This window comes from Pteropus vampyrus, unplaced genomic scaffold, assembly GCF_000151845.1.
Source record: "Pteropus vampyrus isolate Shadow unplaced genomic scaffold, Pvam_2.0 Scaffold102, whole genome shotgun sequence".
Lineage (NCBI taxonomy): Eukaryota > Metazoa > Chordata > Mammalia > Chiroptera > Pteropodidae > Pteropus > Pteropus vampyrus.
Window position 1 is genome coordinate 3,657,584 of NW_011888883.1, and position 11,732 is coordinate 3,669,315.

At 33.0% G+C, this 11,732-nt stretch overlaps 1 pseudogene; it reads left to right on the plus strand.

The window, feature by feature from the left end:
• Nucleotides 1–1,369: 1,369 nt before the first annotated feature.
• LOC111742864 lies at nt 1,370–1,487 on the plus strand (annotated as a pseudogene).
• The last annotated feature ends 10,245 nt before the right edge of the window (nt 1,488–11,732 follow it).

Sequence of the window (11,732 nt, forward strand, 5' to 3'; positions counted from 1 at the left end):
TTATTGATTCAGTGTGATGGAAATTGTGTGTTCACAGGTAAGATAAACCAAAGCTGAATAGATACAATAGAAAAACAATCTCTCTTCTCTGGTCATATTTTTGATATTTTATTTTCAATTGACTGTGTATTTTGAATGAGTAAACATGGAATATCACTATCTTCAATAGAATTTTATAAATAAGATTTAAAAAATTATATGAGAACAAATCTTTTGAGGAAAAGACAAGTTGTGTAGAATCATATCAGTTGTTAACTTAAAATTGAGTCCCTGAAGGTCAGTGATTCAGAAACAAAGAAGAAACTGAGAAGCAATTGTACACTCCTAGTAAAGACTTCCAATATCCCTATGGCCAGAGTCTAGGTTGTAGGTGTAGTCTACAGGCCTTATTAACAAGGTTCTTTTGTCCTCCAGTAACTAAATTTCCTGAAGTGATACCAAGGTGATATCCTCCTTATGTCAAATCCTAATCCATGATGCACAGTACTACAATAAGGTTCCAATGCATTATCAAAGCATATTAAATACTACAGAGATATGCAACATGTGCTTTAGACACCATTTAAATGCACATTTGCCATTTAAATGCATTTGCCATTTCAGCACCATTTAAATGCACATTTGCCTTTACTAAATTGCAAACATAATAGCAAAAGTCTTGAAAGTAGTAGTTGGTTTTTGTTGACAAAAAAAAACAAAAACAAAGAATGAAGTTCTTTCTTTTTGTAAGTTCATTTATATTGTGACAATGACTATTGTAAAATTAAACAAAAATTATTCTATTTTTTAGATAGTGTAACCTCAATATGATTAAAGTGACATTTAGTGCTACTTTGGAGCAAAATGAATTTCAAATAAGTTTCAGAACTAGAGTTATGTTTTATCTTTCCTGGAATATTATCAGTATTCTTTAGAAACAATGTTTATATCAAATCTGAAAATAATCATAGACTTCACAAAACACGTTATTATATTTATGAAAAGATTCCCAAATGAATACAAGTGGTGAGTCTCCCAATGACTGTAATGGAAAAGGGGCATTACTGTTGTAAAAGAATACTCACATATTGGCTGAGAATTCATTGTTAGTGTAGACAAACTGTTTGTAGAAAGTATTTGCATTTTTTCTTCTAATGTGTCTTTGAAACTGTAATAATATAATAATGTAATGTATTATAGCTAATATTATAATAGAAATCAGCTTTAATTTTAATTTAATCTAGGATGTTAGTTTATCACCTGAATGAAAATCTGGGCAAATTCCATGAAGTCTTTGCTCTCTTTTAGACCATAAAATGGCCTTAAATATAGGATAGTATTGATTTAAAAAATTCTGAGTCTCAATTTCATTAATAATCAAAATTTGGGGTCTATGGCCATGCCATTCTCAATGTGCCTGATCTCGTCTGATCTCGGAAGCTAAGCAGGGTTGGGCTGGGTTAGTACTTGGATGAGAGACCACCTAGGAAAACCAGGTGCTGTTAGGCATTAAAAAATAATAATAATAATAATCAAAATTTGAAAAATTCGCTTAAGTGTATTCTCTTTCTCTTAAGTATATTTCTTTTTATAGATACCTGAAGTAAAAAAGGGCCATATTTGGCATCTTATTGTCCTTCCTATCTGTTCTCCTTCATTTTAATTTTGGGGGAAGGGATAGAGGAGGAATGGTATCAAGAAGGCTTTATTTGACCGGCACTATCCAACATGTCACTGGCTCAGCCACTTAGTGCTTGGCAGCTGTTTAAAGCTGCTTTTTTTTTTTTTTTTATTCTGAGTATATTCATGATCTTTTGAAAGATTCCTTCTTACTGGGCATCTTTTACCTGCAGGTCCTTCCTTTGATGTGGCCAAATGGATCTTCTTTGACTGGTTATTTATAGCTTTGTTCTTAGCCTCTGCAAATTCACAGGTCTTCCTCTTACATTAGTGTCTGTGTTTCCCTCTAGGTATCCTCTAGATAACATCCAAAAATAACCTATGGCAGCATGCTATTGTACGTAGCCTATGTGTAGACATTGAGAAATACTCAAATTTGCTCCAACAAATTTGAACTTTCTGTGTTTGACATCAGAAGACCATTCTCTGGCCCTTTCAACTTGCCAGATGAGTCAGACCATGTTCACTATGTCCACAAAATTGTGAGGCCATATATTAAGTTTTGCAATTGGTTGTGCTAAGTCCCACTAAAGCCCTTTTTTCTAGGCTGATAAGAATAGAAATATTTCCTATGTTATCCCTTAGAATAACGGGGATGAGTGGTTAGATCAAAAAGCCTACCAACTCCTTCCAAAATCTCCTAAGCTCCAATTGTGTTCTCATTTTCTCCAAACCACTTTTATAGGCTGAAGATGGTGGTCAGCAAAGTGTCACATTACTAGTTGTCTTCCGTCTCTTTTTCCAAGTCTTGCATGATGGCTTCCCTTTCAACTGCGGTATCTACTGAAAATGAGGCAATCATAATTTCATTTCTAGATCTTGTTACTCTTGCTAAGCGTAGGGCCATGCAAATCAATACACAGAGCTCTGATTTTGGTTCATGACTGTAATTTCACAGGGTGATCTTGAGAAGACAATGTGCTCCACTATAATTTCAGATATTACTGATGTGTTTTATAGGAATATCTGTGTGATATATTATTATCTACTGATAATTAATTATTAAACATTTTAATATATAAAGTAATATGTTAATATAACATAGATATAGATATACAAAATGAAAGAACACATTTTTACTTTTGTAATTAGAAGGGTATTATAAGGAAGTTAAGATAATGTGGCTTTTAAAATCTTTATGTGAAATCCTTTCAAAGTTGTTCTAATGAGATTTAAAGTACCTCTAAATGACCAATAAGCTAAGTGTTATTTGGAGCACAAGTGAAAGATTGGCTTCCTGCCAGCCTTTCTCTTTGATGGACGTTGATGGAATGATAAACAGTCAGCATCTGTCTGCTCTTCTACAGGACATTATGTTACCATTGCATCTGGGCCACAATCACTTGGAGTTTTTATCATTGTTTCCAATCCTGAGTAAAGATTCCTGACAGGACCAGAGCGGCTCAAACATTTTGGAAGTTCTTACTATATGATCAAAGATTAATGTCAGGAAAGGATACTTGTTAAAAAGTAACTTAAAGGTAATTGGACATTTTTCTCTGTAAAAGAGAGAAAATTAGAAGTAATGTAATGAAAACGGTTTGGGCAGACATTGGCTTGAATGCCAGATTCAGAACTTCAAAGCAGTGCAAGTCATTGTCAAAATTATCACTATCTAGGGGAATATGTCACTCTTCTAAAGACAGAAGAGAATGGAGAAGGCTGCAGCATAGCCCTCTTAGGTCTTTTCTTCTGCCCACTCTCTTCTGTTCTCACTTCTGTTGATCCTCCTTATCACTCGGCACAGAATTTCTCTTTATTTTTTGTACATTTCATTAGCGTAACCACATTAATGTTTTCTTTAAACTTACCACATCCATTTCTAACCTTCTTTTATGCTTAACAAGTCATATACCAATATATGTCTCTGGAGCTTAATAGACAAGAATGTAAGCTCCTGCCCTTTGACAAGCTTAGTCACTTCCATAATTTATGAGATGGAAAAACTTGAATGGGGCTCTTAACCTCTACAAGACTCAGTTTTCTCAGCTCTAAAATGAGAAAATTATTATAGCCTTTATCTATTTTATTAATGAGATATTATAGATGAAGCTTTAATACAGTTCTAACACATGTTTAGGATTCAACAAATATAAATGGCATTTCCTCTCCATAAATAAAATGGCATTCCAGAGAAGACAGAGAGAACTTCCAGCTGAGGGATCAAGGCATGGTTCATGGAGAAGGTGTCCATATTCTGAAGCTTGGAGCAGAAGTACAAGTTGGACTTGTGAAAACGTAGTGGAAAAAAATTCTAGAAAAGGAAACACCATAAGCAAAGGAACTAATTTAAAATGTTGAAAGTAAAAGCTATGTAAGGAGTACATCTGTATTTCAGTTTATAAGAAATATAACATACATTAAGTTAGCAGTAGAGAAGGTAATTAAAGGACAGAGATATTTAGGGTATCGAAATCGTCACTAAGGAATTTGCTTTAAAGTTATCAAAAACAAATGACTGTTAAGAGTTTTTGTTTGTTTTGTTCTGTTTTTGTTTTTGTTTTTTGACATGCTCAGGGGGTGATTTATGAAGAAAATTCCAGGAATAGTATAGTTAGAATGAAAAGAAACTGTGTAGGAGAAATGAATTATGAGCCTTTAAGAAGTCATGCAGGAAATAAATAAGAAGGATGGACTTGAAAAGCTCTAGAGAAAATGATGGCATGGTGACCACTAAAGATACAAAGAAGAAGGCATCATAGAACTCGCACCTATACACCAAAGAAACAAAATGGCATAGCTATGCATACATGGAAATTTAACAATAAGTCACTACTTTGTGGCTTTGCTCAAGCATTCTTTACTTTTCTTTTAGATGTTATGTTTAATAATATATGGTGAATAGTTTAATATTCTTTTTGCACGAGATGTGCCAAGGATCTTGCATTTTACGTGTAGCTGTCTTTCTTAGAGACAAGTAACCCTAACTTCAATGCACTTGGCATTCATCTTTATATTGCCATGAGATGTCCTTGACATCGTTATTTTTTATTTGACTTGATTCTTTCTTTCATTTATTTACAATGCCTCCCTAATAGTATACAAACTTTAATGGAATTTCGGTGTGACTGCCATAGCATTGAACATTAAGTACTTATTTTCACATGTGTGAAAAGCTTATGTATATCATTTTAACATTTATTTTAAATGAATATCTCAATTAACACCAAATCTCATTTAGAGGTTATGTAGAATCCTTCATTCTATCATTTAGATATAATGTTCCCTTAGCAATGAATATTAATTTATTGAGAGTCTTCAATAAGAATTTTCCAATAAAAACATTTCATTGTATTTGTAAATTTAAGGTAAAAAAAGGACATTTTTAAATTTTAAGAATGAACTTTAACTCTTACAAACTTTATGTATAATTTACGTAGGTATATACGAATGATTCTGTGATGAATATCTACGTTTCAATTAATAATGATAACCTTATGTTATATAATTTTTCTGAGCTTTTAAATTTTTAATAGCTTTTTATTGCTTTTTGATCTCATTATATATCTTGAATTTATCTTTCTTTCTGCTACAGTATATTTTCTAGTGATACTTTGGACAAATTATGCATGAGAAAGCCTTCTAAATACTTATATGTTGAAAGTACCTTTACTTCGTCCTTGATTTTAAAGTGATAGTCTGATGGAAATAGAATTAATGTGTTAAGTTTTTTTCTCAGTATTTCAAATATATTGCTCTATTGCCTTCTTGTGTTCTTCTCATGATTTGTGGGGAAAAGGTAGTTTTCACATATGGCTGATGGAAATATAAAGTGTTACAGCCTGTTTTGGAAAGCATCTGACAATATCTCTTAATATTAAATATAAGTTAAGGTCTTTCACCAAAAATTTCATTCCTGGGAATTCATTACTTGAAAACAAAAGCATCAATAACTAAAAACACCTTTACATAAGTATGCTTACCCTGTAATGGATAAAGGTAAATTAGAAAAAAGTGAATGCAAATCAATATAGAATGAATAATAAATTAAGACATAGCTACTCTATGATTTTTTTTGCATTTATTAAAAAATAAATTGGAGCTATAAAATCTAATGTGAAAGGTTTTTTTTTTACAATGCATTGCTAGAAGGTAAGATGAAGAAAAGTATATTAAATAATCCCATTTTGTAATTAATGACCAAAACTTTCCCTATATATGCTAATTTGTATGTCTGAATTTTGAGGAAAATATGGAAAAAGAAAAATGAGTTGTAAATATTTGTGTTGGTGTGCAGAGTGATCTGATATAGGAAGTTGTCAGAGCAGAAGAAAAAAGGGTAAAGAAAGAGGAGTAAAAAGTTGAATGTATTAAAAAATTAAAACACAGAAAGCATACATTTCTTGAGATAAGGATTAATCTTTCAAAACAGATCCTAAAAAATTGGTTAGTTTCATTAAATTTTATAGTCACATATATTCTTCTGGGATACACTCACATTTTCTCAACATATAGCATATGTTTGACTAAATCAAACTAAATTCATGGTTTACAGCCTGGAACTTTTCGAATTAGTCTATGGCAATTTATTCAAGATTCAAAAATATTCTATATTTTAGGACACTGTTGTGAGAAAAATGTCATAAAGCATGACCACTAAGGTCTTTAGTGTTCTCTCACTGACAGTAGTACTCAATGAACCTTCCATGTGGTCTAAAATTTATATGAAGATCAACTGAATCACTGGTATTCTTTGCATTTGGGGTGATAAAAAACAGCTTTGCGATTGTGTTTTGGAACTCTTTTATTCTAATTAAGATATTAAAATATCTTGAATGACATTCAATATTTAAAAGACCCTTATTTTTTAAGGCAGCATCTGCTGAATGCAAGGAACTAATAAAAATTTCTTTCTCTAATTGATCACATCAGCAAGTGAGTAAAGTCTGTGATATTTTCCATTAATAAGATTTTCATAAATCAAATGCCTCTGGAAATGAAATAAAGCTGGAATGCTATTGAGTTATTATAATATCTCTAATAGTTTCCTGGTAACGGTCAGGATATAGTAGAAATGCCTTCTAATATGTTCCCTAGAATGGATTAATTCTACAAGGCTGTTCATATCTCATACCTCGATAAAAAACAGTGTGTTCTCTTGGTAACCACTGGTAGGAATTCCGCGGCTGCCATTCAAGATGAGAGCCGAGCTGAGAAGACGCCTTATTCAGTGAAATAGGAATCTACATCTGGACTTATCTCAGCAATAAATTATCAGAAGGGATATTTCCTTTCTGTTGCTTGGGAGCCACATATGAATTCAGCTTCTGCTTATGCTTGTTCATGGTTAGGCCCAGACCAATTGAGGGGCAGGGAAGGCCAGGCACAACGGCTCATTCAGGCCTGAGCACAAGGAAGGAAATGCTCGATAGCCAAAATGCTATGTGGAGTTCCATTCAGAGCACCACACATTTCCCTGAAACTTGCTTAGGAAAACATTCTAATGCTGTTTTTAGTGTGCTCTATTTGTCATTCTGAAACACAACACATTAGCTGCTTTGAACTCCTGGGCACTAAAAATATTTAAGTTACATAAGCAGATTGAGTGAAAGACTAAATAGAGCTTTTAGCTCAACACACTCAAAAGCATCTCCTTATTGCCCTAATGAATAGTGAAGCTCTTGTAAGCGACTGTGGAAAGCCCTCCAGCCAGCCAGCCCATATTGGACAGTGCAAAGGAGCAGCAAAACCAAGATAAACAGCCGTGCATATTTTCTCCTGCTGGAATGAAAAGTAATGTTTTGCAAAAATATATACTCTTTTTCCTATTACTATTACAATTCTTGCATGACTTTCATGTCCAATTGTTGGCTGACTTGGGCTTCCAAAATGTTTGCGGGTAGAAGGAAAACAGAAGGGATACTGCTTTTGTGCCCTGTTTTGTGCTGAACACATCTCAGAAGCAGACACTATGTAAATATAAGAGGAAACTATGCAAATTGACTAGTCTTTTTCTTTTTGCCTTAATCTTTGTTTTCTTTTATATTTCTGGAGCTTTGATCCATAATCTTGAATCTTTTAGTGTGGTTCTTTTTCTTTGATACCCCTATGTAAAGTATCTACTGCCTATGTTTAGAACTACACTTACCATTGAATCTGGAATTTTTTAAGATGTATATTGTCTGTTTTTGTGGCATTATATGTAGGATATATTATCTAAGAGGGATCAAGAGATTATTACAAGGACTCTTGTTAAAAACAAGCTTTATTATGCCTGTGAAAATAAGTTGAAAAATAAGGAGGAAAAGCAGAATAAATGGCATCATAAATATTCACAGTATAAGTCTTCTAAACAATTTTTAAATTAAACTTTATTTCTTGATTTTTGATTTACCATTTTGGGTTATATGTGGGTGAAATACAAAAGAAAGCTATAGTCAAAAACGTTTTTTAAAAAAATCATGGTTATAGCTAAGTAAATAAGACAAATGTCTACTACCTTGCTCTAGATATAAACACAAATTCACTTCATACTCATTTCCTAAAGAAAGATTTCAAATTTTTCTTACTCTAGGAAAAAAAAAAGGGCGGTCAAATTAACCTGCATAGCAATAAAAAAATTGTATAATAGATAGTTCTCAGAGGGAAATATTTTCTAAAGCCTCTATATTTGAAGAATAATAAAAAAAAAGAGATGGTATTAATTAGTGGCAAACACAGATGTGAAATAAAATGAGGAGGGGTGCAGGATATAGGAAACTATTTGAACTATTTTAGTACTCGAAAATGTCAAACAATTTATTGAGGATTTATTCACTTGGTTTGGAAGGTCTTAGAGACTAGCTATGAAAACATCTAAGAATTGGTGCTGTTATAACTAAGTCAAATGGCAGTGTGAGCAGAGTACTTTTCAGGTTATTTTAATACACTAACAAATGAAAGAAACAAATTAATTACTGTTCTTTTAACTTTAACCCCAAAGATAAAAGACACATAATTAAGAAAGGGAAGCAGAAGTTAAATCAGTAAAAAATTGGGGAGAAAAAATTAGACTTTTCACTCTGCATGCCTCAACCTCATTGAAAGATCATACCCCCAATTAACTTCTTTCATATGTTTACCAGCCTTGGAGTTCTTGAGTTCCCCAAGGTAAAGATTGAGAGGAAACCCCAGAAAAATTTCCAGACAAATTATTAAGCTTATGTGTGAGCACAAGGGAGGCGGCATGGAGGAAAGGAATTTCCTTCAAATGGGCGCTGGGGCTGAGGCCTCTTGACTACTTTTATAAACTGGTTACAGAACAGACTTTTCTGAAAAGGAGGGCTTTTTGAAAAACTGGTGGGCTTTTTGAAGAAGTCAGGCATTTCTTTCCAGTCGTGTTGCCTGGTAACAATGTTTGAGCCTGTGCTATGGGGGCAAGATGACGGAATGCTAACTGTCACCATCCCAGGAAGGTTGTACAGAGGTCAAATCTTGATCAAGTGCACCTGCATGCAGAGCAGTGGTTTGACATTTGCAAGGAAGAAAGTGGTTAAAAGGGAGATAATAATCAGCTACTTCTTCACATTTGTGTAGGAAGTCATGGGATAGTGGCATTCTTGTGATCAGCTTATCCAGCATTTCTCCTGGCCATCCAGCATTCCTTTGGCCCTGGGCCCAAGTTCCTGTGCTGTCTCACATACATCATCAGCTTTAATTTCAGAGAACTTAACCATTAAATTGTGATCCTTCAGTTTTTAAAAGTGGATCTAATATCAAAAGTACTATCCTATTTTACAGCAATATTTTCACAATATATGAGATAATTTATATGTAACTACTTTGAGATCTTAGGAAACAAGGAGTTAAGGTAATTTTTTTAGTTGATGTAGACACATAAAATTCTGAGTAATTTACGGGAATCGTTATTCAGTTAATTACATACATTTACATTCAATCCCAAATCTACATTTTATCACTTATATAATTATTCTTTCTTATAAGATGACAGGACATCTAGCATATTATAAAGTAATGAGTAACCTAAACCCTGTTTCATGCTTTCTGAATTCAAACTTGTTACTACATTTTTAAATTCCTTGCCTTATTATCATTGCATTAGCTCATCCACCAAAGTCAGTTTTAAAGGAAGAGTATTTAAAAATAAAACCAACTTTTGCCTCAGAAATAAACCTTATTTTCCATGAAAATTTTTGGATTTTTCAATTCTTTTAACACCATAACCAAGGAGAGTCATTTCGCATTGTTGGCCATAGGATGCAACGCAAGTCAATACTATTTCCCTTATAAAAACCTGCAAGTGTTTACATAAACCCTTTATAAAATTCATTAATTAATCCTGTGGTCTCTCTGTAGACAGTGATTTTTTCCCTCCTTCCAATAATGAGGCAGGAGACTCAGAAAAGGAAAGAAAACCCACATTTAGAAAACCAAAAATATAATTTTAGGTCTTTTACTCCCCTCTGGGTAATAATCTTGGATTATTACTGTGTATTACTTACTACCTTTATGTGGAATGTTGGTGTTTGCTCTGTGTGTGGAAAGTGAATCATGTCACATGCTGAGTGTTTCTTCATAGCTTCAAATTTCAGAAGAATAATTGTGTACAATTCAATAAAGTGTGTGCAGCAAGAATTGCTAGAGGAGTACTCAAATAAGAAATGTTTTAAATTCCACTTACACTTTTATATTATAAACAAAATTGTTTAAATGATGATAATGATCCTTTTAAAGATAATAATAACTCCCTTTATGAATTTAAGTCTCCCAATCAGAGTCCCATACTCTGAAGCTTTTCCTTCCCCTTATCCTACTTTTAGATTAGGTTTTTTTTTTTTTTTTCACTTGAGAATGATTTGGAATAAAAATGAATTGCCATAATCGAGTAAGTTTATCCAGGTCACTGGAGCACCCTGCCTGCCTTCTTTTCTCTCCTTTTTTCCCACCCACCACCCACATGCTGGAATGTAGCTGTGAGCATCATTTTCCTTATTCTAAAGACATCATAAAACCAGTTGGATAAGTGTGAACAGGAGCCAACTTTTCTTTCTTTTTCTTTTTGTAAACAGTGTGGTTCCTATCTTCAACTCCACTTCCGAAGCCTTCAGTCACTTCCACTGTAGCCTGCCAGGGCAAGACCACAATCACAGAAAAAGTGTATCCTGCAAAGAAGAAATGGAACCTCTGTGTGAGAGGGAGATATACATAAAGTTGATAAGATGATGTTTTATTCAAAGCAATTTCTATTAGTACTTACTATTAATAGGATGTTGTAGGGAAAAAATAAAGGGGTAAGACATTACAAAATGATAAAGTTGAGCTTTTTAACGGATAGAGTATGGCTCGTTCCCGTCACATTTGGTCAACTGTCCCATGAACCAGTTGAACTCAATTTAACTCAACGAGAAGGTGGCAAAGCTCTTTGCCATTCAAGTAATGTAGATATCTACTAGTTTCACTATTGTTTTAAACAATCTTTTCCAATTTAGAGCAAATAAACTTAATGTGATTCAATTTGGGGAGTTCAAAATTAACAATACAAATTCACAGACTGCTGAATGTGCAAAGATTTTCACTGCATAAAATATGCACAAGCCCTTGTGCAAACTTACCAATATCTTTCAATACATCTTTTAACTACACCCACCACTGCTTGGAGCAACCTAAGAAAACAAATGTCATTTTACTTTATAACCAATATGCTCAAATTTAACACAAAAAGAAAAGTGAATATAATCTTTAAAGATTGTGAGCTGGAAAATGAACTGAAAGAAGAAAAGTGCAGAAACTGAAACATAAATAAAGAAGAATGAACACATAGATTATAAAGTAATTATATCGTTAAGACCTTCTCCAGATTATTATAAAGGCCTCTTTATCATCTCAGAGGACAATTTACAAATTATCTTCTAATGTATATCTTACATTAGTCTATCTTTGTACACTTTTTTCTGACAAGCTTGTCCCAAACATACATTTTGAAGCAATTCGGTCAATTCATGTTCAAATATTACATATGAATTATGCTACCTAATTATCTATTTAAAAAACGAAGAGATGATTTATTGTTGTATGGTTCTTAAAAAGTGTTTATTCTGTAAAATTTCATCTATGCTTACATAGAACTTCTGCTT